Below are 25,405 nucleotides of genomic sequence, written 5' to 3'. Positions count from 1 at the left end.
ATGAAGGGGTTAAAGGGAACCCATCACTATATAAATGCAGTCCAGTCTGTAGTTGTCATGTCATAGAGCAAGGGGAGTGGAATAAATTGATATCTAGTTTTGTGAGAAAAGATTAGGTGTAACTTAGGTTTTGCTCTATAATATGATGCCAGCAGTTTAGACTGCGATTTCACGGTGACAGGTTCCCTTTAAACTACAAATAAAGCACATCAGTCTGCGGTTATAGAATTATATAGCAGGAAATGTCCATCACTGAAACAAAAAATCCCTTTTTTTCCCCATTTTCTTTTGCTTCCAGTAAATACCATATTTGACAGTTCCATATAAATTAGTGGAAAAAACCAGCCCTGAAATTTGTATCTATACATCTTTCTATCCTCTTTACAACAGTGTGTTTCCAGAAACACATTCCATTTATTTCTCCAACCATTGAAATTCTGAAAGTTAGCCCTTTGGGTTCTGGCAATGGTTAAAAAGAATCCAGCTGAACTTTACATTCTTCATTAAATCTATGCTGCTTTCTTTAATTTGCAAGTTTAGGGGCCGAATATAAACATCCGGTATTGCTATTTAGGAGACAGGCATTGGGATAAATGTGAAGAATAACAAAGCCGAGCTGCCTGGGAGCCAAAATCTGACAAGACTGGAATGACTGATACATTGCTCACTGACTCCAGTATGTAACTGGGAGCCCTCCCTAGAAGCCACTAACAGCCCAGCTGGGAGGGAGAGAAGAAGCTGTGAGTATCTGTCCAGAATGACTCTCGTAACATGTACCGCCATGTACCGATGTTAGATCTGGGGCTAATATTCCTTCTCTATATTCCATCTAGAAGTCTGTACTATTTTCCATTGTGCTGATTCATTTCTTCAGTAAATATGGGTTAATCTGATTAGGAAGTGAAATGTTTGGACTTTTTCTGATACACTTTCTGGAGAACGAGCCAAGCTGTGGGGCGATGATCTGGAGGAAATGCAGCAATATTTGGCCAGTAATGTAACACTTTTGGTCTCGGTAGAAGGTCAAAGTTACACGATCTAGAGTTTTTCCTGAGAAGTTGACTTAGTGTCAAACAAATATATTATGCATACACTACTTTTACTTGACGTACTATGCTTCACTATTTTATTATCACTGCTTCTACTTTTGCAAAAAAAATGTTTTGCGTTTCGCTTTAATTCTTGGTATTTTAATGATCAATATCTAAGGAGCCTCGGTAACATTAAGCTAGTGGATAAGCCTGCCTTCTTTAGTGACAAACAAAGCTTTTCCCCACATGCAAATATCTTACCCCACCCAGGAGCTAAAGTAGAGGTGCTCCAGGGACTTGTCCTGGGAGGATCTAGAAACCAGGTTAGTTTGGAAAACTGTGAAGGGTTTACTGTACCTGGGTAACAGAATAATTCATACTTCCTGAAAGAGCGCTCTTGGCCAGTTAGTAGCTCTATGAAACCTTTTGTACCAGCACTTTAAAAGCCACAGACTCGTGTATTAAAAAGGATGTTGTTAGGTGCAATTACTAGAATTCTGGACATTTATGATCTTTCTTTAGTTATTAATAGCTGAATAGATTTGGTTTTAGTGATCCACCATAAAGTAGGCACCAGTCACTCTTTAGGCAACTAATCCTCAATAATCCTACTTGCTATGTACACTATGTGTTACTTACAGTCCTACAAGGTCACTGACTTAGCTGACTCAGTGCTCATATAGAAGATACCTTCTAAGTTGTCTCCTAATATTCCATGGAAACGCAGGTAAAATTTTCAACAGGATCCCAGTTTAAAAAAAAAGTTCTATCTAATCTGCATACAGGATGTTATACAACCATGGCAGATCAGATTGATACATTTTTTTGAGAAGTTTTAGTAAAACTTGTATTGTATTCATTGGAATCCCTGGGGTTTGTACAGTATGTATATGAGTCCAGTGATTGTCCGTCTTCCTTGTATGACTGTACATGTAGAGATAGTTGTCAATCAGTAGTGAGACCGTCTACTGGGCTTATAAGCATATGAACTTTAAGGGTTTCCATGAATAAAATACAAGCAAATCTACATACATATCGTTCTGCTCAGCTTCTCCTACATCTATACCATGATGTCCACAGATCAGACTGCTTGTATAGCATCGCAGGTTCCCTTTAAACCAACGTGCTCATTCATCTAGACAGATATATGGAACAGTTCAGTTCTTTTTAAATTGCTTTTCCCTGGGATTACATTCCAGCACGGTCTAATGTTTGGCTGCGATAGCAGAGTGATGATCGGTGTCATTTTAGTTACTTCTGATGTTCACGCTCTATTTTATTCACTGTGAGAACTGTAAATGGAACATATTTGAATATGACACTTTTTTTGCATCTGAAGTCTGGTATATCATACCTGTGCCATCTGGGCTGCAGATGTGTAAACCATGTTTGACAGTTTTCAGAAAATATATATTTTTAATCTGAATTCAGAATATAGTCCCCGTAGCTACTTCTGAGAATTCAGATAACTTGGAATGTATTTCCAATAATTCTTTAATACATGGAAATTAGATGTACTAGTGAATAGAAAGTAGCATACTGTAGATCAGTAGAGTGTACAGATGGACATTATCTTCCATTTTTTGTTGGAACCATGCACAATCTTTCATCTAAAAGCTCATGGCTAAGACCTGAAGGCCATGAAAGAGTTAGTTAAACCTACTACTGCAGTAATTACATACATCAAGTGACTAGCATGTTTTCTGCTGATGTGTGCACTACTACTGCTACTTTCAAAAATGTGTGCATTTCTATCTAGAGTGGGGAAAATAAGTACTGCATTTGATACACTGCAAGTTTTCCCATCTACAAAGAATGGAGCGATCTAAAACTTTTATTATAGGTACACTTCAACTGTGAGAGATAGAATCTAAAAATAAAATCCAGGAATTCACAATGAATGGTTTTTACATAATTAAGTTGCATTTTAATACATTAAATAAGTATTTGATTTCTTACCAGCCAACAAGAATTCTGGATCTGACAGACCTGTTAGTTTTTCTATTAGCTACTATCTTCCTCCGTCTGGGGTACCATGCAAGATCTCGCCTCGTGGGGTAAGGATGATTCTGAGCAAGGTCAGGAGTCAGCCCAGAACTACATGGTAGGATTTGCTCAAAAACCTGAAGAGAGCTGGGGACAGTCTCAAACATTACTATTAGCAACACACTATACCATCATCAATATCCTGCAGGGCAAGTAAAGTCCCCCTGCTTATGCAAGCACATGTCCAGAAAAATCACATTGTATGATTTTTCCATAACTCATTTGAATGTCAATGGAGATTTTGCATGGAGCCCCAGACCGAGGAAGATTGGCAGTCATCCAATGTGTTTCTTCCATTTGCTAATAATTGAGCCAACAATTGTTACCTTCTCACCAAGCTGCTTGCCTATTGTTCTGTAGCCCTTCTCACCCTTGTGCATGTCTATAATTTTGTGCCTAATGCCCTTAGACCGCTATTTGGTCTTGACCATGGTGGAGAGGTTGGAGTGTGATTGAGTGTGTGGACAGGTGTCTTTTATATAGGTAAGAAGTTCAAACAGGTGCAATTAATACAGGTAATGAGTGTAGAGTAGGAGAAATTCTTATAGAAAAACTAACAGGTCTGTGAGAGCCAGAATTCTTGCTGGGTGGTAGGTGATCAAATACTTATTTCATGTAATAAATGGAACTTAATTATGTAAAAATCATATAATATGATTTCCTGGATTTTATTTTTAGTTTCTGTCTCTCACAGGTGAAGTGTACCTATGATAAAATTACAGACCTCTCCTTTGTTTGTCGGAGGAAAAACTTGCAAAATTGGCAGTGTATCAAAGACTTATTTTACTAACTGTGTATGTGTTTATATTTCAAAACATTAGGCGAGACATGATAAGACAAATTCCAGTTGCTTTTAGCACCAGGTTAATGCTATGGGGTTGGGAAGGTAGCAGCTGACATTCTGTAAATGCCGCAGTCTTCTTCCCAGTCTTTGGTGGTCAGTGACATATTCAGTCTTTTAAAACTAGTTGTCATTGTGTACTAGTGTAATGGACAACTTGTAAACCCGCTAGTGAGAGTCCTATAGTTCTGGGGATCGACCATGTTTCTTTTATTTATGGTGCCTTAATTTGAAAGACACATAAAACTCTGAAATGCATTTATGCTTGAACATATACACTGCACCAACTGTGAACACCCAACATTGTTGCTAATGTCACTGCCTTAGTCAGATGTAATTCTTGTCCTAGAACAAATTGTCGCTATTCTGGATGTTCAACACTATAAGTCTTGGTATCTCACAACTAGTAACAGGATTGAAGTTCAATGTGTATAAATTCTTAAGACATGCCCACTGCTTCTGCCAGCAAGACCAAGACACAGCCTAATTCTAAGTGTCCAACCTCTTTTAAAAATGTCACTATTACCACCTTTCTGACATCTGATGTAATAATCCATGCCTGCGCCCTGGGCCTATATGACCAAGGACAGATTGTTAAGTCATCGCGATTGCCGCCGGGTGTCAAGTGATTTTGATTGCTTGCACTAAGTGCCAGGAGCGGTCCCGCACCACTCTTGGCACTTTAATCCCCTAAATTCTGCAATCGAATTTGATCGCAGCATTCCAGGAGCCAGCAGAGGGGCGACAGGCCCTCCGCCTTTGGATCAGAGACCCCGCTGCGTGACGCGTTGTACCAATCGTCACAATGGTGACCTGATGTAGTCATGATGACATCTGGGTCACCAGAGCCAAGAAACTTGCTTTTTGTGCACAGTACATGATCAGCAACTTTGTCAGTGCAGAGCTGGCAGTTTGTACAGCACGGGGATGCTACTGCATCCAATACTGTACAATCGATCAGCCTGCAAAAAATGAAAAAAAGTAAAAAAAAAGTAAAACTTTTTTTAAATAATTGTAAAAATATTAAAAAATAAAAAAATAATTAAAAAAATCAAAGATAATGTATCTATAAATATTTTAATGAAAAAAGATTTAAACAATAAAAGAACACATTTGATATCATTGCGTCCGCAATGACCCAACATATAAAACTGTCCCACTAGTTAACCCCTGTAGTGAACACCATTAAAAAATAAAAAGCAAGGCAAAAAGCATTGCTTCATCATCATACCGCCGAATAAAAAGTAGAATAAAACCTGATAAAAAAGACAGATATAAATAAACATGGTTCCGTTGAAAACGTCATCTTGTCCTGCAAAAAAAACAACCTGCCATACTGCTCCATCAGCGGAAAAATAAAAAAGTTATAGCTCTCAGAATAAAGGGATGCAAAAATAGTTTTTTCTATAAAAGTTTTTATTGTGTAAAAGCGCCAAAACATAATAAAGATATACAGTAAATGAGGTATCACTGTGATAGTACTGACCCGAAGAATAAAGCTGCCTTATCAATTTTACCACACACGGTGTGTGATTTTATTATTTTCACGGCTCAATGTTATAAACATCTGTGAAGCACCTGGGGTTCACTACGCATCTAAATATATTCCTTGAGGGGTCTAGTTTCCAAAATGGTGTCACTTGTAGGGGGTTTCCACTGTTTAGGCACATCAGAGCCTCTCCAAATGGGACATGATGTCTGCTAATGATTACAAGAAATTTTTCATTCAAAAAGTCAAATGATGCTCCTTCCCTTCCAAGCCCCGAAGTGCATTTTTTTCCCCTCTTATTGGGTATCATTGTACTCAGGAGAAATTGCACAACAAATTGTATCATGCAGTTTCTCCTGTTACTGTTATGAAAATGCTAAATTTTGGGCTAAAAACATATTTGTGGGGAAAACAAGATTTTTTTCATTTTTATGGCTCAACGTTATAAACTTCTGTGAAGTACCTAAGGGTTCAATGATCTCACTACACATCTTCATCAGTTCCCTGAAGGGCCTAGCTTCCAAAATGGTGTCATATGTGGGGGATTTTCACTGTTTAGTCACATCAGGGGCTCTCCAAACGCGACATGGCGTCCGCCAATTGTTCTAGCAAATTTTGCATTCAAAAAGTCAAATGGCTCTCCTTCCTTTCCAAGCTCTGCCGTGTGCCCAAACAGTGGTTTTCTCCCTCATATGTGGTATCGACATGCTCAGGAGAAATTTACAACACATTTTGGGGTCCAATTTTTTCCTGTTACCCTTGTCAAAATAAAAAAATTTGGATCTGAGGTAAATTTTTTTGTGAAAAAAAAGTTATATGTTCATTTTTTTTTTCCATAGTCCAAAAATTCATGTGAAGTACCTGACGGGTTATTAAACGTCTTGAATGTGGTTTTGAGCATCTTGAGGGGTGGAGTTTTTAGAATGGTGTCACTTTTGGGTATTTCCTATCATCATATAGACCCCTCAAAGTGACTTCAAATGTGATGTGGTCCCTAAAAAGAAAATGGTTTTGTAAATATTGTTGGAAAAATGAAAAATCACTGGTGAAATTTTAACCCTTATAACTTCCTAACAAAAAAAATTTGGTTCCAAAATTGTGCTGATATAAAGTAGACATGGTAGACATGACATGGGAAATGTTACTTAATAAGTATTTTGTGTGATTTACAGTATGTCTCTGATTTAACCCCTTCATGACCAGGGGATTTTTCGTTTTTCTGTGTTCGTTTTTCGCTCCCCTCCTTCCCAGAGCCATAACTTTTTTATTTTTCCGTCAATTTGGCCATGTGAGGGCTTATTTTTTGCGGGACGAGTTGTACTTTTGAACGACATCATTGGTTTTAGCATGTCGTGTACTAGAAAACGGGAAAAAAATTCCAAGTGCGGTGAAATTGCAAAAAAAGTGCAATCCCACATTGGTTTTTTGTTTGGCTTTTTTGCTAGGTTCACTAAATGCTAAAACTGACCTGCCATTATGATTCTCCAGGTCAGTACGAGTTCATAGACACCTAACATGACTAGGTTATTTTTTATCTAAGTGGTGAAAAAAAATTCCAAACTTTGCTAAAAAAAAAAAAAATTGCGCCATTTTCCGATACTCGTAGCGTCTCCATTTTTCATGATCTGGGGTCGGTTGAGGGCTTATTTTTTGCGTGCCGAGATGAAGTTTTTAATGATAGCATTTTGGTGCAGATACGTTCTTTTGATCGCCCATTATTGCATTTTAATGCAATGTCGCGGCGACCAAAAAAACGTAATTCTGGCGTTTCGAATTTTTTTCCCGCTATGCTGTTTAGCGATCAGGTTAATACTTTTTTTTAATTGATAGATCGGGCGATTCTGAGCGCGGCGATACCAAATATGCGTAGATTTGATATTTTTTTTATTGATTTATTTTGATTGGGGCGAAAGGGGGGTGATTTAAACTTTTATGTTTTTTTTTATTTTTTTCACATTTTTTTAAACTTTTTTTCTTAACTTTTGCCATGCTTCAATAGCCTCCATGGGAGGCTAGAAACTGGCACAGCACGATCGGCTCTGCTACATAGCAGCGATCTGCTGATCGCTGCTATGTAGCAGAAATGGAGGTGTGCTGTGTGCGCCGACCACAGGGTGGTGCTCACAGCCACCGCTCATCAGTAACCATAGAGGTCTCTGGGACCTCTATGGCTACAATATACAAGCATCGCCGACCCCCGATCATGTGACGGGGGTCAGCGATGACGTCATTTCCGGCCGCCCGGCCGGAAGCGGTAGTTAAATGCCGCTGTCTGCGTTTGACAGCGGCATTTAACTAGTTAATAGGTGCGGGCAGATCGCGATTCTGCCCGCACCTATTGCGGGCACGTCAGCTGTTCAAAACAGCTGACATGTCCCGGCTTTGATGCGGGCTCACCGCGGAGCCCTGCATCAAAGCAGGGGAGCCGGCATCGGACGGTATAGTACGTCCGATGCCGGTAAGGGGTTAAGGGCAAAAAAATTCAAAGTTGGAAAATTGCAAAAATTTCTAAAATTTTTGCCGTTTTAATTTTTTTCACAAATAAACGCAAGTCATATCGAATAAATGTTATCACCATCATGAAGTACAATATGTCACGAAAAAACAATCTCAAAATCAGTGGGATTCATTGAAGCGTACTAGAGTTATTACCTCAAAGTGACATTGGTCAGAATTGTAAAAATTGGCCTGTCATTAACGTGCAAAACCACCTTTGGGGGTAAACTGGTTAAAAAGGAATCTGTCAGTATGATCAACCCTCCTAAGCCGTATATATGGCACGTAGGTCATTTGAAGCTGACTAAAATGATACCTTGGTATCTGCAATCCGATGTCTTATTCCAGAGAAATCCACATTTTTCTTGTATGTAAATGTGCTGCTCAGGACCATGGGCGGACACTGATCTGCATGAGAATCTGCCTCCAGAGCTTCTTTTAAATAGAGGTGGGCTTTACCAGTGTGAGACATGTAACACAGTACAGCAGAGCTGAAGTCAGTCTCGTAATAAACACATTTGCAGGTGCAGCTCTCACAGCTTTGCTGTGCTGTAACACTATTGCAACCCTGTTGTCTGTGAGATGGAAGCAGAGCGGAACCTGCAGACATGTCAGTTATAATCACACACAACTCCGCAGTTAGGTCAGGAGAGCAGAGTGCGGCCTTTACACAACACACTGGTAACCATTACATATCACACTGGTAACCCCTCCTTTCACTTAAAATAATCTCTGGAGGCAAATTCTCAGGGAGATCAGTGTCCGGCCCATCGCCTGGAACAGCTCATATACGTATAAGAAAAAAGTGGACGTCTGTTATAAAACATCGATATGCAGATATCAAGTTATCATTTTAATCAGCTTCCTACGACCTGCATGCCTATATAGATGGCTTAGGAGGGCTGAAACCAGAAAACCCCAATAAATACATTGTCCATACAGACAGGACAACAGTACACAATTCTTTACTACTGTTTGCATGCTAGTATCTTTAAATCTTTTTAAAAGTTTTTACCTTACCCAAAATAAAAAAAGAAAAACACATGGAAACAGTTACATGGAATAAAGTTAAGACGCAGCTTAATTTTGTAGCTAATATATTTTAGGCAGGGTTTATGTGCCACTGATAAAATTGGACCCATCATGCCCATATGTTGCTTTGTGTGGGACGCATTGTTCCTGCCGGTATAGCTGAGGGGTGGAAGACTTGAAGGCTGTTTTATGCACTATTCTGGTCCACTTATTTTAAGCAGGAGGACTGTGGGTAAGTGAGAAATGTCTTTTCATTCACATGACAAAAAATTGGCCACAACTGACCAGGAAACGAGTCTGAGGTTGGATACAGCGCAGCGCACAAATAGTGTAGGTTATTTTTGTTGGTCAACAATAAAACTGCAGATTGCTTATTCCATAACTTCGAGATGATTCATTTTTCTTCTATCAGGAAACCAAGACAGAAGTTTAGTATGCACATTTTTTATGGATTTTCCAAAAATAGACTTTAGAAAACAGGACGGAGATGGAGGAGGGAGAGAAAATGGGAAGGGGATAGACTATTCCTTTGAGGTTTGTGGTTTATTTAGCTATTCATTCCTTGTTTATTTTTCAAATATTTTTCATACAATTTCAATACTGTTTTGCTTCGAAGAGAGTCTACTGCATACTGAGAATCTACAGATTTACACTTACTTTTCTACATTTACTGAGCTGATAGAGATGAATTCCTTATTATATATTCTGTATGCAGTGTATGCCCCAGAATGGCTCTGTAATTATTATGGTGCTTCGAGTAGTGTGTTGACTTATTCTATGTTTTATACCTAAATGAAGCTCTTCCACCAAACTTTTATTGGCTCTCCAGAACTTGCCTTCATAGGCTTTTATCATTAAAATGATATTCGGCCCACACGTAGCCTCCAGTGTGCTCCGGGAAGTTGGAATAGTCGTCACCTGACCCTGATGGGGACTGGATTGGTCCTGAAAGTTAGGAGAAGATGGCAATCGACAAGTATACAACCACATTTAATCTACACTACGTGTACATTTCCACAAGTTTAGACAACAAAGTTTTGCGGGGTACTTTAAATGCAAAAACAACAAGGTTTATTTATTGGAGGTATCCCTCGGGTCCTGGATTTTTAGAGCAGCGTTCTCTGATTACCTCCCACACTTCAAAACCATACTGATAGGTTACTGAAAGTCCTTTAATCCATCAATATGGACATAAGTGCTTGGCCCTATAGGAAAATAAAATTAAGGGAAGTTCTGTTGTGTGCCGATTGCTCCCAGGTCAGAGCGGTAGTTGCCAACAATTCTCCTGCTTTCTGTGACATGGGGCCTCACTGCCATGTTGATTGACAGCTGGCTTCCCGCTGCATTAGGCTGAGTTGGCTGTCAATCAACATAAAATCAGCAGTGATGCCCCATTGACAGAGCAGAGCACAATACAAGAAAGTGCGAGAGGGAACTACTGTCGGCATCACTTCACAGAAAGTAGGAGAATTGCTGCCAGGGGCTGTCAGTGACTACTCTTAGCCAAGAGCCAAGGCTGCAATGCAGAACAGGCAGGTAGTTATCAAGTTAGCAACTATGTGCCGATAAGTGCTTAGTCACTTAGAAAAATAAATTAAGTCTCGGATAACCACTGTAACTGGCTGCTGATGAAGTGTGAGTATGTAAACTCCATACGGCACATGTTGGTGCTATATGTAGTGAGCGTTGGGAAAATAACGTTAATAATATAACTGACTCTATATCTAAAGCTTAATATGCCAAATATAATTCAGTGAACTACAAAGTAGTTAGTACTAGTATAACTATTATACCATTACATTGTTCAATACAGCGAGATTATCGATGCTGGAGTGGAACTTAAAGAGAAGCTGTGATCATGATGTAAAGTAAAGCAATGGCTGTAATGGTCCTGTAATACTGATTACAATGATGCCATAGGTGAAGAAATCCACTCTATTTTTCATTAATCATCATTTGAAATGTTCTGCTAACTAGATAATTCGATTTTGGTGCACAGGGGATGGTCTGTACACAGGGTCTCCTCCTCCCTCTCTGTGATTCCCCAGCACGTCCACATGCATCCTTTATTTGAAGAGGAAATTTCAAATAGAGGAAGCAGTGATTTGTTATTCAAAGACTGGAGGCAGGCGGAGTGGCTGGGGAATCACAGACCGGAGGCAAGTGGAGGGGGTCGAGGAATCACAGACCGGAGGCAGGTGGAGGGGATGGGGAGTCACAGACCGGAGGCAAGTGGAGGGGGTCAGGGAGTCACAGACCGGAGGCAAGTGGAGGGAGTCACAGACCGGAGGCAGGTGGAGGGACTGGGGAATCACAGACCGGAGGCAGGTGGAGGGGATGGGGAGTCACAGACCGGAGGCAAGTGGAGGGGGTCGAGGAATCACAGACCGGAGGCAGGTGGAGGGGATGGGGAGTCACAGACCGGAGGCAAGTGGAGGGGGTCAGGGAGTCACAGACCGGAGGCAAGTGGAGGGAGTCACAGACCGGAGGCAGGTGGAGGGACTGGGGAATCACAGACCGGAGGCAGGTGGAGGGGCCGTGGAATCACAGACCGGAGGCAGGCGGAGGGGGTCGAGGAATCACAGACCGGAGGCAGGTGGAGGGGATGGGGAGTCACAGACCGGAGGCAAGTGGAGGGGGTCAGGGAGTCACAGACCGGAGGCAAGTCGAGGGGGTCAGGGAGTCACAGACCGGAGGCAGGTGGAGGGGCCGTGGAATCACAGACCGGAGGCAGGTGGAAGGGTCGGGGAGTCACAGACCGGAGGCAGGTGGAGGGGCCGTGGAATCACAGACCGAGGCAGGCGGAGGGGTCGGGGAGTCACAGACCGGAGGCAGGTGGAGGGGCTGTGGAATCACAGACCGGAGGCAGGCGGAGGGGTCGGGGAGTCACAGACCGGAGGCAGGTGGAGGGGCCGTGGAATCACAGACCGGAGGCAGGCGGAGGGGTCGGGGAGTCACAGACCGGAGGCAGGTGGAGGGGCCGTGGAATCACAGACCGGAGGCAGGCGGAGGGGGTCGAGGAATCACAGACCGGAGGCAGGTGGAGGGGATGGGGAGTCACAGACCGGAGGCAAGTGGAGGGGGTCAGGGAGTCACAGACCGGAGGCAAGTGGAGGGAGTCACAGACCGGAGGCAGGTGGAGGGACTGGGGAATCACAGACCGGAGGCAGGTGGAGGGGATGGGGAGTCACAGACCGGAGGCAAGTCGAGGGGGTCAGGGAGTCACAGACCGGAGGCAGGTGGAGGGGCCGTGGAATCACAGACCGGAGGCAGGTGGAAGGGTCGGGGAGTCACAGACCGGAGGCAGGTGGAGGGGCCGTGGAATCACAGACCGAGGCAGGCGGAGGGGTCGGGGAGTCACAGACCGGAGGCAGGTGGAGGGGCTGTGGAATCACAGACCGGAGGCAGGCGGAGGGGTCGGGGAGTCACAGACCGGAGGCAGGTGGAGGGGCCGTGGAATCACAGACCGGAGGCAGGCGGAGGGGTCGGGGAGTCACAGACCGGAGGCAGGTGGAGGGGCCGTGGAATCACAGACCGGAGGCAGGCGGAGGGGTCGGGGAATCACAGACCGGGGCCAGGGAATCAGACCGGAGGCAGGAGGAGGGGCTGGGAAATCACAGACTGGAGGCAGGCGGAGGGGTCGGGGAACCACAGACCGGAGCCAGGCAGAGGGGCCGGGAATCACAGATTGGAGGCAGGCAGAGCGGCCGGGGAATTACAGACTGGAGAACCACAAAGCGAATTTCTTCAAAGTATCAATGTAATCTGTATTACAGCACCAGTATAGCAATATTTTCTTTACTTTACAAAATCTTGCTGAAAGGTTCTCTTTGTAATCAGTCCTGTCATAGCAATGAATACAGGATTACCTGCTTCTTATACAAAATGTATTTGTGTGGTGATTGGATATGAGAGTACTAGGTAATATTTACAGTGGAGAAAATAAGTATTTGTTGCAATGACAATTTTGCGAGTTTTCCCACCTACAGAGAACGGAGAGGTCTGTAATTTTTATCTTAGGTACATTTCAACTGTGAGAGACAGTCTTAAAAAAAATCCAGAAAATCACATTGTATGATTTTTACATAATTATTTTGCATTTTATTGCATGAAATAAGTATTTGACACAATAGAAAAACAGAATTGAATATTTTGCACAGAAACCTTTGTTTGCTGTTACAGAGGTCAGACATTTCCTGTAGTTCTTGCCCAAGTTTGCACACATTGGAGCAGGGATTTTGTCCCACTCCTCCATACAGATCTTCTCATGATTTTTCAGGTTTCAGGGCCGTTGCTGGGCGACATGGAGTTTCAAATTGCCCTGGCTGAGTGTTTTGGGTCATTGTCATGCTGGAAGACCCAGCAATTACCCATCTTCAATACTCTTACTGAGGAAAGGAGGTTGTTGGCCAAAATCTCGTGATACATGACTCCATCCATCCTCCCTTCAATAGGGTGCAGTTGTCCTGTCCCCTTAGCACCACAAAGTATGATGTTTTCCCCACCATGCTTCATGATTGGGACAGTGTTCTTGGGGTTGTACTCATCCTTCTTCCTCCAAACATGGCGAGTGGAGTTGTCACCAAAAAGTTCTATTTTGGTCTCCTCTGACCACATGACATTCTCCCATGCCTCCTCTGGATCATCCATATGGTCACTGGTGAACTTCAAATGGGCCAGGACATGTGCTAGTTTGAGCAGGGGAATTTGTCTGCTCTGCATGATTTTAATCCATGATGGTGTAGTGTGCTAGTAATGGTAATGTTTGAGACTGTAATCCCAGCTCTCTTGAGGTCATTGACCAGGTCCTCCCATGTAGCTTTGGGCCGATTCCTGACCTTTCTCAGAATCATCCATACCCCACATGGCAAGATCTTGTATGGAGCCCCAGACCGAGGAAGATGGACAGTAAAGTTGTGACAACAGTGGTTGACTTCCTACCAAGCTGCTTGCCAATTGTCTGGTAGCTCATCCCAGCCTTGTGCAGGTCTACAATTTTGTTACTGGTGTCCTTAGACAGTTCTTTCGTCTTGGCCATGGTGGAAAGGTTGGGGTATGATTGATTGAGTGTGTGGACACGTGTCTTTTATACAAGTAACGAGTTCAAACGGGTGGAATTAATACAGGTAATGAGTGCCGAGAGAAGTGCTTCTTAGAGAAAAACTAACAGGTCTGTGAGAGCCAGATTTCTTGCTGGTTGGTATATGATCAACTTCTCATTTCATGCAATAAATTGCAATTTAATTTTTTAAAAATCATACAATTTTCTGTTTTTTTATTTTTTTTAATTTTTAGACTTTGTTTCTCACAGTTGAAGTATACCCACAATAAAAATTGCAGACCTCTCCATTCTTTGTAGGTGGGAAAACTTGCAAAATCGACAGTGTATCAAATACTAATTTTTGTACATGTAATGTTACATAAGTCATTGCATGATGCTGTCATGGACTGTTCTTGGGTAAAGAACATGTCCTAACATATTTTTAGTGTCCATTTACTGCTAGTGTCTATGGAAAGAATTCAGTATGCAGGAAATGCAGTATAAGAATGTGTGTGTGTGTGTATATATATACTAGCTATTGAACCCGTTCTACGCCCAGGTGGTGAGCATTTATATTGGTATATGGTCTCCATCCTGGTATGTGCTGCTCCATCCTGCGTCCCCATCCTGTCATGTGTTGCTCCCATCCTGTGCCCCCATTCTGTCATGTGCTGCTGCCATCCTGCGCCCCCATTCTGACATGTGCTGCTCTATCCTGCGCCCCCATTCTGTCATGTGCTGTTCCCATCCTGCGCCCCTGTTCTGTCATGTGCTGCTCCCATCCTGCGCCCCCGTTCTGTCATGTGCTGCTCCCATCCTGCGCCTCCATTCTGTCATTTGCTGCTCCCATCCTGCGCCCCCATCCTGTCATGTTCAGCTCCCATCCTGCGCCCCCGTTCTGTCATGTGATGCTTCCATCTTGCACACCCGTTCTGTGATGTGCTGCTGCCATCATGCACCCCCGTTCTGTCATGTGCTGCTTCCATCTTGCACCCCTGTTCTGTCATGTGCTGCGTCCATCTTGCACCCCCATTCTGTCATGTGCTGCTGCCATCCTGCGCCCCCGTTCTGTCATGTGCTGCTTCCATGTTGCACCCCCGTTCTGTCATGTGCTGCTTCCATCTTGCACCCCCGTTCTGTCATGTGCTGTTCCCATCCTGCGCCCCCGTTCTGTCATGTACTGCTCCCATCCTGCGCCCCCGTTCTGTCATGTGCTGCTCCCATCCTGCGCCCCCGTTCTGTCATGTGCTGCTCCCATCCTGCGCCTCCATCCTGTCATGTGCTGCTCCCATCCTGCGCCCCGGTTCTGTCATGTGCTGCTCCCATCCTGAGCCCCCGTTCTGTCATGTGCTGCTTCCATCTTGCACCCCCGTTCTGTCATGTGCTGCTGCCATCCTGCGCCCCCGTTCTGTTATGTGCTGCTCCCATCCTGCGCCACCGTTCTTTAATTTGCTGCTCCCATCCATATGCCCCATACGCTGCTCCATAATATATGCCCCGTATCAGGTGGCGTAAGTAACAAATAGCTGTGGCATGAAGTGCCACAGCCTCATGCCACAACAATTTGTTACTTGCGCCACCTGATTCCTTTCCACCGCCATTATCTTGGTCCTCCTGCTGGCGGAATCGGCGCCTGCGCAGTCCGTGCTTTCCGGCACCATTTTCTTGAAGACACACTGCAGGGCGCAGGCGCCGATTCCGGCAGCAGGGCAAAGGAATCAGGCGGTATAAGTAACAAATTGCTGTGGCATGAAGTGCCACAGCTTCATGCCACAGCAATTTGTTACTTATGCCATTCCTTTCTGCCCATTTTCTTCATCCTCCTGCTGCCGGAATCAGCGCCTGCGCAGTCCGCGCTTTCCGGCGCCATTTTCTTGAAGACACACCTGCCGGAAAGCGCAGACTGCGCAGGCGCCGATTCCGGCAGCAGGACGAAGAAGAAAATGGGCGGGGCGGAAAGGAATGGTGTAAGTAACAAATTGCTGTGGCATGAAGTGCCACAGCATAATCAGGGTGCAAATATGTGCACAGTGTCCCCCTGATCCCGACCCCCTGCTCCCGGCAGTCCGCGCCTTCCAGCGCCATTTTTTTTTATCTATAATATAACGCTGGGAGTGTCACTCTGTCCAAAGCCTTTATAGACTGCACAGGCGGGACGCTCCTAGCGTTACATTATAGCCAGTGTCAGGAAAAAAAAATGGCGCCGGAAAACGCGGACTGCCGGGAGCAGGGGGACATTTATGATCCGTAACCCGGATGTGGGGACACTGTGGACATGATTGCGCCCTGATGATGCTGTGGCAGTTCATGCCACAGCAATTTGTTACTTACGCCACCTGATTCCTTTCCGCCACCACTTTCTTGGTCCTCCTGCTGCCGGAATCGGCGCCTGCGCAGTCCGCGCTTTCCGGCGCCATTTTCTTGAAGACACACTGCATCGCAGGCCCCGATTCCGGCAGCAGGAGGACCAAGAAAATGGCGGCGGAAAGGAATCAGGTAGCGTGTGCACAGGATCCGCACATGACAGAAAGGGGGTGCAGGATGGAAGCAGCACATGACAGGATGGGGACGCAGGATGGAGCAGCACATGACAGGATGGGGACACAGGATGGAGCAGCACATGACAGGATGGGGACGCAGGATGGAGCAGCACATGACAGGATGGGAGCGCAGGATGGAGCAGCACATGACAGGATGGGGACGCAGGATGGAGCAGCACATGACAGGATGGGGACGCAGGATGGAACAGCACATGACAGGATGGGGACGCAGGATGGAGCAGCACATGACAGGATGGGGACGCAGGATGGAGCAGCACATGACAGGATGGGGAAACAGGATGGAGCAGCACATGACAGGATGGGGACGCAGGATGGAGCAGCACATGACAGGATGGGGGCGCAGGATGGAGCAGCTCATGACAGGATGGGGACGCAGGATGGAGCAGCACATACCAGGATGGAGACCATATACCAATATAAATGCTCGCCACCTGGGCGTAGAACGGGTTCAATAGCTAGTATATATATAATATAGTTGTGGCCAAAAGTATTGACACCCCTGCAATTCTGTCAGATAATACTCAGTTTCTTCCTGAAAATGATTGCAATCACAAATTCTTTGGTATTATTATCTTCATTTAATTTGTCTTAAATGAAAAAACACAAAGGAGAATGAAGCAAAAAGCAAAACATTGATCATTTCACACAAAACTCCAAAAATGGGCCAGACAAAAGTATTGGCACCCTCAGCCTAATACTTGGTTGCACAACCTTTAGCCAAAATAACTGCGACCAACCACTTCCGTTGACCATCAATGAGTTTCTTACAATGCTCTGCTGGAATGTTAGACCATTCTTCTTTGGCAAACTGCTCCAGGTCCCTGATATTTGAAGGGTGCCTTCTCCAAACTGCCATTTATAGATCTCTCCACAGGTGTTCTATGGGATTCAGGTCTGGACTCATTGCTGGCCACCTTAGAAGTCTCCAGTGCTTTCTCTCAAACCATTTTCTAGTGCTTTTTGAAGTGTGTTTTGGGTCATTGTCCTGCTGGAAGACCCATGACCTCTGAGGGAGACCCAGCTTTCTCACACTGGGCCCTACATTGTGCTGCAAAATTTGTTGGTAGTCTTCAGACTTCATAATGCCATGCACACGGTCAAGCAGTCCAGTGCCAGAGGCAGCAAAGCAACCCTAAAACATCAGTGAACCTTCGCCATGTTCGACTGTAGGGACCGTGTTCTTTTCTTTGAATGCCTCTGTTTTCTCCTGTAAACTCTATGTTGATGCCTTTGCCCAAAAAGCTCTAATATTGTCTCATCTGACCAGAGAACATTCTTCCAAAACGTTTTAGGCTTTTTCAGGTAAGTTTTGGCAAACTCCAGCCTGGCTTTTTTATGTCTCGGGGTAAGAAGTGGGGTCTTCCTGGGTCTCCTACCATACAGTCCCTTTTCATTCAGACGACGACGGATAGTACGGGTTGACACTGTTGTACCCTCGGACTGCAGGGCAGTTTAAACTTGTTTGGATGTTAGTCGAGGTTCTTTATCCAACATCCGCACAATCTTGCGTTGCAATGTCTTGTCAATTTTTCTTTTCCGTCCACATCTATCTAGGGAGGTTAGCCACAGTGCCATGGGCTTTAAACTTCTTGATGACACTGCGCACGGTAGACACAGGAACATTCAGGTCTTTGGAGATGGACTTGTAGCCTTGAGATTGCTCATGCTTCCTCACAATTTGGTTTCTCAAGTCCTCAGACGGTTCTTTGGTCTTCTTTCTTTTCTTCATGCTCAATGTGGTACACACAAGGACACAGGACAGAGGTTGAGTCAACTTTAATCCTTGTCAACTGGCTGTAGGTGTGATTTAGCTATTGCCAACACCTGTTAGGTGCCACAGGTAAGTTACAGGTGCTGTTAATTACACAAATTAGAGTAGCATCACATGATTTTTTGAACAGTGCCAATACTTTTGTCCACCCCCTTTTTTATGTTTGGTGTGGAATTATATCCAATTTGGCTTTAGGACAATTCTTTTTGTGTTTTTTTCATTTAAGACAAATACAATGAAGATAATAATAACAAAGAATTTGTGTTTTCAATCATTTTTGGGAAGAAACTGAGCATTATCTGACAGAATTGCAGGGGTGTCAATACTTTTGGCCACAACTGTATATACAGTACAGACCAAAAGTTTGGACACACCTTCTCATTTAAAGATTGATCTGTATTTTCATGACTATGAAAATTGTAAATTCACACTGAAGGCATGAAAACTATGAATTAACACATGTTGAATTATATACTTGACAAAAAAGTGTGAAACAACTGAAAATATGTCATATATTCTAGGTTCGGCAAAGTAGCCACCTTTTTGCTATGATGACTGCATTGCAGACCCTTGGCATTCTCTTGATGAGCTTCAAGAGGTAGTCACCAGAAATGGTCTTCCAACAATCTTGAAGGAGTTCCCAGAGATACTTAGCATTTGTTGGCCATTTTGCCTTCACTCTGCGGTCCAGCTCACCCCAAACCATCTCAATTGGGTTCAGGTCTGGTGACTGTGGTGACCAGGTCATCTGGCGTAGTACCCCATCACTCTCCTTCTTGGTCAAATAGCCCTTACACAGCCTGGAGGTGTGTTTGGGGTCAATGTCCTGTTGAAAAATAAATGATGGTCCAACTAAACCCAAACTGGATGGAATAGCATGCCGCTGCAAGATGCTGTGGTAGCCATGCTGGTTCAGTATGCCTTCAATTTTGAATAAATCCCCAACCGTGTCACCAGCAAAGCGCCCCCACACCATCACACCTCCTCTGTTGTGAATTCTGTTATCGAACTCCCTCCTGTGGTCATGAATGGTACTTCGGCGAGTTCTGTCCATGGACTCCCTCTGGTGGCTGTGAGTGGAGCTGCTGCTTCTGAGGTTCCTTCCACAGGTGACGTAGTTTATTCTTTGGCTGGCTGCTCTATTTAACTCCACTCAGATCATTACTCCATGCCAGCTGTCAATGTTCTTGTACTGGTTCAGTTCGCTCTTGGATCTTTCGGGTGACCTGTCTACTTCAGCAGAAGCGAAGTCCCTGCTAGTTTATTATTTGTTCTTTGTTTTCTTGTCCAGCTTGCTATCATGATTTTGCCTTGCTAGCTGGAAGCTCTGGGATGCAGAGTGGCACCTCCGCACCGTGAGTCGGTGCGGAGGTCTTTTTGCACACTCTGCGTGGTCTTTTGTAGTTTTTTGTGCTGACCGCAAAGATACCTTTCCTATCCTCAGTCTGTTTAGTTAGTCTGGCCTCCCTTTGCTGAAACTTGTTTCATTCCTGTGTTTGTGACTTTCATCTTAACTCACAGTCAATATATGTGGGGGGCTGCCTTTTCCTTTGGGGAATTTCTCTGAGGCTTTATTTTCTATCTCTAGGGCTAGTTAGCTCTTAGGCTGTGAAGAGGCATCTAGGCCGAGTTAGGTACGCTCCACGGCTATTTCTAGTTGTGTGATAGGATTAGGGGTTGCGGTCAGCAGAGCTTCCACTTCCCAGAGCTTGTTCTGTGTTAGTTTAACCATCAGGTCGTTCCAGGTGCTCCTTACCACCAGGTCCATAACACTCCTCCTCCATGCTTCACGGTGGGAACCAGGCATGTAGAGTCCATTCGTTCACCTTTTCTGTGTCGCACAAAGTCACAGTGGTTGGAACCAAAGATCACAAATTTGGACTCATCAGACCAAAGCACAGATTTCCACTGGTCTAATGTCCATTCCTTGTGTACTTTAGCCCAAACAAGTCTATTTTGCTTGTTGCCTTTCCTTAGCAGTGGTTTCCTAGCAGCTATTTTACTATGAAGGCCTGCTGCACAAAGTCTCCTCTTAACAGTTGTTGTAGAGATGTGTCTGCTGCTAGAACTCTGTGTGGCATTGACCTGGTCTCTAATCTGAGCTGCTGTTAACCTGTGATTTCTGAGGCTGGTGACTTAGATAAACTTATCCTCAGAAGCAGAGGTGACTCTTGGTTTTCCTTTCCTGGGGCGGTCCTCATGTGAGCCAGTTTCTTTGTAGCGCTTTATGGTTTTTGCAACTGCACTTGGGGACACTTTTAAAGTTTGCCCAATTTTTCAGACTGACTGACCTTCATTTCTTAAAGTAATGATGGCCACTCATTTTTCTTTACTTAGCTGCTTTTTTCTTGCCATAATACAAATTCTAACAGTCTATTCAGCTGTGTATCCACCAGACTTCTGCTCAACACAACTGATGGTCCCAACCCCATTTTTAAGGCAAGAAATCCCACTTATTAAACTTGACAGGGCACACCTGTGAAGTGAAAACCATTTCCGGTGTCTACCTCTTGAAGCTCATCAAGAGAATGCCAAGAGTGCGCAAAGCAGTCATCAAAGCAAAAGGTGGCTACTGTGAAGAACCTAGAATAACAGACATATTTTCAGTTGTTTCACACTGTTTTGTTAAGTACCGTATATAATTCCACATGTGTTAATTCATAGTTTTCATGCCTTCAGTGTGAATGTACAATTTTCATAGTCATGAAAATAGAGAAAAATCTTTCAATTGGGTGTGTCCGAACTTTTGGTCTGTACTGTATATGTATGTATATATATATGTATATGTGTGTATATATATATATATATATATATATATATATATATATATATATATATATATACCCACTGCAATATAATATTAAAATTACTAATACAACTAACTATTTTACAATACGCTTGAAAAGTCTGGCATAATTTTCGGCCTAGAATTCACCTCTGGATTTTTTCTATTTTGGGACTACTTAGAAATATTTGAGATGTTGTCCTCTTTAATTGGAAAAGCCAAATGTTAAATGAAGTAGTCCCCATTGTAAAAATAACATATACTCACTTTCCGTATTAACACCATTCCAGGGAAGTCGGATCTCAAGGCTTTCACATTATGTCATGTGATCCCTGCATCCAAGCAGCAACCACTATTTGGCTGCTGTGCTCTCACTTCACTCGGAAAAAAATGTTGGACAAGTGGAAGTCTTGTGAACATGTAGGGGGTGTGCTGGAGGCTAGTCTGTGCTCTGCATGCCTCTGTGTACCTGCTTTATGAAACCGGGCACATTGTACTTGTGAAGTGTAACTGTTTTACTGTACATGAATGTGTTAAACAATGTACTAATTTTCATGCATTGTGTATGTTTCATGATTAGGGATAGAGATGGGGAAATTTAGTATTAGTGTTTGAAGAGGTAAAACAGGACTTAGAATAGTGGGCCCCACTATAGCGTAGGAGTTTAGCGTGAGTTTAGACAAGAAATAACTAAGCCAATAGGAGGCTAGTCGGTGTGAGGAGTTAATGTGAGGAAAATTGTTCTAGAAGGTTTGTTGGTTGAGGTATAGGGAGAACAGTGAGGTTGTAGACCGGAGCTCTGTCAATACCGAGGCTCGTCAATCCAGGCCCAACGGGTGGACAGACATTGGAGCACGAGCAGATCTGGGCAGCATGAGAGAAATAGTGGCTAGGCTTATGGGAAACTTCTGTAACATTTGAGTCCTACGGTCTAACAAGGATTGGCAGCGGCATCCTTTACTTTTGCCCAGGATGGGGAAAATGGACGGGGAGCACCAGGAACAAGCTAGTCCGGCTATTCAGGAAGCTGCGGTACCGGGAAATATGGTATGGGAACACATGTCGTCAGGAAGAACCAGGGACAGCTCAGGGAAAAAGAGTGTCCGTAACATATGAAGATTGCTGTGCGGTGTCTTCATCTAAACTGGATGAGCTTAGTAAAGTTTTGTTGAAAATGAATCTGGACTTTGAGAATCTTTGTGTGTTCCTGAACAAAGCTGGGACTCTGCAGTCTGAGGAAAACTCTGACCCACAGGTGGGTGAAATGCATAACATATACAGCACACCAGAGAAAGGACATTGTGTTAATGCAGCGGGGCAGTGGGGTGCATTGGAACAGCAGCCCCTCACCACGACTACCACCCTGGCCCCCTGTTACAAATACAACAACCCAATAGAAGTCACTGATGCGCCTGCATCATTGGAACAGCATTGATGTGGGAGGTATGTTTTTTTTTTATTTTAGAAGGGTGAGAATTTCATAAAAAAATATTTTATCTAGGTAGTGGACAATCACTTTAATAGTTCAATGTTAGGCCCCATAAATTGTTCATTTGATGCTCTGCAAGTAAAATTAGTTAAAGCATAAGCCAGAATAATTCATGTTTTTCCCTCAATTGTAGCCTTAATAGCAGTCTGATGTTTTGCTGTTACAGCAGTCTGCAGCTTTCTACCATCATAGTACTGGGGAAACACAAGTGGCTGGATTCATTTGTGACTTTTCGAAAAGTCGCAACATTCCTCACAAGTGCACTGTAATTCCCCCTGGAGAGATTTTATGTACAATAGAACATTTTGCACAATTTTTGCTCCACTTTGTGAAAAAGGGTTAAAGACCAAAATATAGATTTTTTTTTAATTTGCAAAATTCATCAACTGTTTTCACCATTTTGAAGAACACCGTGCAAAAAACAGCAATGAAAACTAGAAGCCAAAAAAGAAATGAGGCTTAAAAAAGCACCAAATAATGTAAATGATGAATCAGAGTCAAGATTTATAAAATGAGTGTTTCTAAATTCTTTCCGGAAGAAAAAAATAAAGAAATTTATGAAGATAAGAAGCACAATGCTCCAGTAAAACAGTAAAAAGTTCATTATTGTGCCCAGATAGTAGTGAAAAATGCCTTCATCCGCATGATCAAAAAGCGATCAGATCGGGTCATGCATCATTCAAATAAGCAGGACCGTACAGTAGCTTGTATGCGTCATCAACGCCCTTCTGCGGATCCTGCAAAGCCAGAACTGTCTATAGAGGAAGAGTAGGGCAAAAATAGATGCAAAATAAGCACGTGGGAAGGTGCCATGCCGAGTCTGCACAAAGCTCCTATGCTTGGTTTGAACAGTCATTTTGAGCTGACAGACTCCATTAGGGTTTGTGTCTCTGGCCAGCAAAAATGAAGAATAAAGAGTGACATTCACATAAGCCTAGAAGACTGTGAAATCTTTTTTTTTTTTTTTTTTTTAACTCAAACTCAAGTATCTAGAGCACAACTAAGAGTATACACAAAGCATAATCCCCAATCTTGGAGCTAAGGCTACTTTCACACTAGCGTCGGAATCTCCCCGTCGCAATGCGTCGGGCAGAGATTCCGATGCTAGCGTTTGACGCACTGCACAACGGGTGCAGCGGATGCATTTCTCCGGCGCATCCGCTGCCCCATTGTAAGGTGCGGGAAGGTGGGGGCGGAGTTCCGGCCGCGCATGCGCAGTCGGAAAAAGCGGTCCGACAGGAGCAAAAAACATTACATTTAACGTTTTTTGCTCCCGGCGGTCCGCCACAACACGGCGCAACCGTCGCACGACGGTTGCCACGTGTGGCAAAGCGTCGCAATGCGTCGCTAATGTTAATCTATGGGGCAAAAACGCATCCTGCAAACAACTTTGCAGGATGCGTTTTTTGCCATAAACGACGCATTGCGACATCTGGCACAAAACGCCAGTGTGAAAGTAGCCTAACTTGATGATATTACCAATAATAATAATGTGAAGCCGTTGTAATGGGCACGAGGGGGACTCAGTGGTTAGCACTGTTGCTTTGCACCACTGGGCCCCTGGGTTCAAATCCCACCAAGGACAACATCAGCAAGGATTCTGTATGTTCTCCCCATGTTTGTGCGAGTTTCCTCCCACACTCCACACTGATAGGGAATGTAGATTGTGGGGACAGTGATGATAATGTCTGTAAAGTGCTGTCGAATATGATGCATCTATATAAGTGGGTAAAATCCATGACCACACAACATTGCCTTACAGAAATTGCTTTGGCTCAGGAATCTGTGCTCATCATCAAGCACTCCTAAAAAAGATATCCAAATGCCGCACTGTCTTTATATAGTAACACTTCTGTCTTTCACACATTACTATTCTGTGCCAAATGTTTTTATCAGTGCACAACGAGTTGTTCTTTCCTTAAAGAATACAAATGTAATGAGGAAAGACTAAGTTTACATTTGCTTGGTTTCGGTTTTCTAGGTTTCTTTGTTGCTATTTTTTTCTTTTTTTTTCTTTATCAAAACTAAATGGCAAAAGAAATACATATGTTGTCAAGAACATTCGCATTGAGCTGCCTTCAGTGACTTCTGAGATACTGACATTAATGGGTCATTTTGAAATTTCAGAAAGGTTTATGACAATATTCTACAAGTAATGAGGGAGGTTCATGATGGAGATTTTGAAATTGAGGCAAGCCACTTTCTTGGTAGTTGAAATGGTCGAACATAAATAATATGAAATGAATAAATTAAAGATTTTTCATTATCAGAAACTAGGAACAAAAACCGTCTCGCTTTTTGGGGGAATGGATACAACCATGCACTACACTGAAAGCCAATAGATTAAAAGTGGTGGTCTCATTTGTTACATGGGTAAAGTGACAAAGTGCTTCTAAAAACAAGCTACTTTGCTATATACCTCTTATTAAAAAATCCTCTCCATTCTCATGGATGAAGGGATTTTTAATTCTAAGACCGGGGCTGCACGCTCCGAAACCGAGCAGTGCCGGGATTTGATGCGAGAGACTCGCGCAAGTTTCTCGCACTGAACTCGCAAGTGTGACCCCGGCCTAATAGTTTGTTGTTCATTGTCTAGAATACCAGCCACCTCTGCAGTCTATCAGAGGTGGCTTGCAAATATTGGTTGATCATTGGATTTGGCCAGCTTCAGTATCTCTGCGCTCCTTCTTTGTTGGACAACCAAATCTGCCCCTGCTTACCGGCAGGACCATGCCAAAGGTATGAATTAACAATCTTCTGATCCCTAGGTTAAGCTTCTCATAACAGGGCATTGTCTAAAAAGACTACCGCCCTTTAATAGGC

At 43.6% G+C, this 25,405-nt stretch overlaps 1 protein-coding gene across 1 annotated transcript in view; it reads left to right on the top strand.

Moving 5' to 3' along the window:
• Positions 1-583: 583 nt before the first annotated feature.
• FHL5 (four and a half LIM domains 5) overlaps positions 584-25,405 on the top strand; it is a 164,312-nt gene continuing 139,490 nt past the window's right edge. The window contains exon 1 of the mRNA XM_069767998.1: positions 584-740. The gene's annotated coding sequence lies outside the window, so the exon portion shown is untranslated. The remainder of the gene's footprint in view (positions 741-25,405) is intronic.

Source organism: Ranitomeya imitator, chromosome 5 (assembly GCF_032444005.1).
Source record: "Ranitomeya imitator isolate aRanImi1 chromosome 5, aRanImi1.pri, whole genome shotgun sequence".
Classification (NCBI taxonomy): Eukaryota; Metazoa; Chordata; class Amphibia; order Anura; family Dendrobatidae; genus Ranitomeya; species Ranitomeya imitator.
This window is presented reverse-complemented; position numbering and strand designations above follow the sequence as displayed.